This window comes from Schistocerca cancellata, chromosome 12, assembly GCF_023864275.1.
Source record: "Schistocerca cancellata isolate TAMUIC-IGC-003103 chromosome 12, iqSchCanc2.1, whole genome shotgun sequence".
NCBI lineage: Eukaryota > Metazoa > Arthropoda > Insecta > Orthoptera > Acrididae > Schistocerca > Schistocerca cancellata.
The window spans coordinates 73,173,240-73,176,720 of NC_064637.1; the positions used below are offsets into that span (position 1 = coordinate 73,173,240).

At 48.5% G+C, this 3,481-nt stretch overlaps 1 pseudogene; it reads left to right on the forward strand.

Annotated features, from left to right (window-relative positions):
* The first annotated feature begins 2,678 nt into the window (after positions 1-2,678).
* LOC126109993 (5S ribosomal RNA) lies at positions 2,679-2,796 on the forward strand (annotated as a pseudogene).
* The last annotated feature ends 685 nt before the right edge of the window (positions 2,797-3,481 follow it).

Sequence of the window (3,481 nt, forward strand, 5' to 3'; positions counted from 1 at the left end):
ATTTTGAAGTTTTTGTCAGTGATACACATGTAAAATCTGTTTTAAGATATCTTTATTTGTGTAGGAGTTATAACCTGTTAAATTTTGACACTTGTCAGAGTCGGCATTACAGTATATGCTCAATATGACCTCCACTGCGCTGGACACACAATCGAAGTCCTTTTTGCCGGTCCTGCTGCACACGCCTCCTCAGTACACCGGCAGAGACGGGCTACATTGTTGATTTTTACCTCATACACAATTGATTTAAAATATCCCCACAGATAAGTCAAAAGGTGTAAGATCAGGGGACCATGGTGGCCATTCGATAGGGCCCTTCCTACCTTTCCAGTCACCTCCAAACGGTTAATCCAGAAACTGTCTGATTCCAGTAGCTTAGTGGGGAGGTACAGCGTCTTGTTGGAAGAAGTTTGGGAAACACCCTGCAGATTTAACAGCGTTGGAAGCACGTTAAGATACCTTTCCCAATTCAAGATACCATCAGTAAACACCAGACCCACGATTCTTGTGTCCCAAATTCCACAGCAAACCACCACTTTTCACCAGCACCATCACTACACGGATCCACCCACGAGAGGTGGACCAGTAACGATAATTCTGTTTGTTTACTTCTCCTTACAGATAAAAATTAGCTTCTTCACTGAGCAACACCTGTCGTATGAAGTTTGGATTCCTGTTATACTGATCAGAGCCTATTCTGCAAACTACTACCGCCGATCAGGGTCTTTCTTCGAGGGATGATGTGGCTATTGTAACTTGTATGGGTGTCACTTGTGTGTGTGTGTGTGTGTGTGTGTGTGTGTGTGTGTGTTGTATGCAAATGCCACACTTCCAGGATTGAACGCTAACTGGCACCAGATATTACTGATAACAGCCAGCCGGGGTGGCCGGGCGGTTGTAGGTGCTACAGTCTGGAACCGCGCGACTGCTACGGTCGCAGGTTCGAATCCTGCCTCGGGCATGAATGTGTGTGATGTCCTTAGGTTAGTTAGGTTTAATTAGTTCTAAGTTCTAGGGCATTGATGACCTCAGAAGTTGAGTCCCATAGTGCTCAGAGTCATTTTTACTGATAACAGGCGCGTACTGCGACGTGGACTTTTCACAACTGATGCCATCTGCTGCTGCTGCAGTCTCCTCGTCGGCTGTTGTTCTTGGACGACCACTGCGTGGCTTTACCACCACAGAAACTGTCGACTGAAATTTGTCCAATAACATGGAAACTGTCATGTGTCAAATGTCAGGGTGCCAGGCACCGAAGTCAGCAGCAATCACGCTGGTACTTCGTCCACCTTTCATTAACACAATTTCAATGCGTTCTTACTGTGTAGGTCACACTGTTGATCTCCTGCAACAATAAACCGAATTCATCACCTCCTTGCAATTGTAAACTTTAACAGGTCAGAACTCCTACACAACTAAAGATATCTTAAAACAGATTTTACACGTCTATTACTGAGAATGAGATAGTCCAAAATGATGTGCCACATGATCCGCTTCCCATTTGAAACACCTAATCCAATGCCAAGATGGCGGATTTCAAGCTGGCCGCCGCTGTCGTCATAGCTCCTATAAGTTGCACCTCCTCCTACAGACACCCCATGCCTGACGCCATTATGATTCCTCACACCGTTCGGCATGTACAGCAATGTATCCAGACTTTCTCCTCCCACTGTAGAATGGAATTTGCCCGACATCAATCGTTACCACAACAGGTTCCACTCTACTATTCATCGGGTAACATTATTCCAGCAACCACCCGTATCTAGTATACCTCACTAAGCCCTAATATAAAGGAACACATTACCATGCATTCTGGAATGTTCGTATAGAACATATTATGTTCGATTCTCACTACCCCTGCATGAGTACAAACCACAATCTGGGCCGGCCGGTGTGGCAGAGCGGTTCTAGGCGCTACAGTCTGGAATCGCGCGACCGCTACGGTCGCAGGTTCCAATCCTGCCTCGGGTATGGATGTGCGTAATGTCCTTCGGTTAGTTAGGTTTAAGTAATTCTAAGTCCTAGGGGACTGATGACCTCAGATGTTAAGTCGCATAGTGCTCAGAGCCATTTGAACCAAACTACAATCTGCATTTAGTTATCGCTCTCAATCTTTCTCAGTGTAATACAATGCAGCCTTATTCAAAAGCGCACCCGACCAAAACGCAGCTTCACTCCTGAGCAGCCCAGACGGTGTAGACTGAGGCAGAACGCCTAGTATTCGTCCAAAAGCCGGCCGAAGTGGCCGTGCGGTTCTGGCGCTGCAGTCTGGAACCGCGAGAACGCTACGGTCGCAGGTTCGAATCCTGCCTCGGGCATGGATGTGCGTTATGTCCTTAGGTTAGTTAGGTTTAACTAGTTCTAAGTTCTAGGGGACTAATGACCTCAGAAGTTGAGTCCCATAGTGCTCAGAGCCATTTGAACCATTTTTCGTCCAAAACGGCAAGCCATACGTGGCGATCACTTCCTCACAAGACCTTGGCCGAAACCACACCAAGCGGCCAGGAAGTTACACTGTTGTGTTCTGCGAGATCTTGGAAAAGCGAAAGGTCCTCTTTATTGTTATATTGCTTTGTAGAATTCTTTTGATAAACGGAAGCTTCTGCAGCGCAATAAATTGGAGCAACAACAAGAAGACACCACATTTGTCTTCTTTTAGGTTTCCTCACGACCCTAGGGCCAACGGCCTTGCCGCAGTGGTAACAACGGTTCCCGTCAGATCACAGATGTTAAGCGCTGTCGGGCTGGGCTAGCACTTGGATGGGTGACCATCCGATCTGCCGAGTGCTGTTGGCAAGTGGGGTGCACTCAGCCCTTGTGAGGCAAACTGAGGAGCTACTTGATCGAGAAGCAGCGGCTCAGGTCTCGTAAACTGACATAAGGCCGGGAGAATGGTGTGTTGACCACATGCCCCTCCACATTCGCATCCAGTTCAAAAATGTTCAGATGTGTGTGAAATCTTATGGGACTTAACTGCTAAGGTCATCAGTCCCTAATCTTACACACTACTTAACCTAAATTATCCTAAGGACACACACACACACACACACACACACACACACACACACACACACACATGCCCGAGGGAGGACTCAAACCTCCGCCAGGACCAGCGCATCCAGTGACGCCTGTGGGCTGATGATACGGCAGCCGTCAGTACCGTTAGGCCTTTCTGGTACTGCGCGGAATTTGAATCCCCGCCAGACGTCATGGACGTCGAAGACCCCTAGAGGTCTCTGCACCATCGCGTCGTAAGCTGTGGCGGCGCGCGCCTCCTGGCCCGCATTTAGCGTGAGGGCGCCACAGTGGAACACGTGGTCCCAGCGGCCAGTAGCGGCGCCCCCAATAGAATATTAAAGCGCCTGTCTCTTGCGCTGCCAGCTCCTCCACACCTACAAATCCTTAATCCGTCCCATCCTCTGTTATGCCAGTCCTGCCTGGATATCTGCCCCCCCCCCCCCCAAATTGTATAAGTCCCTCC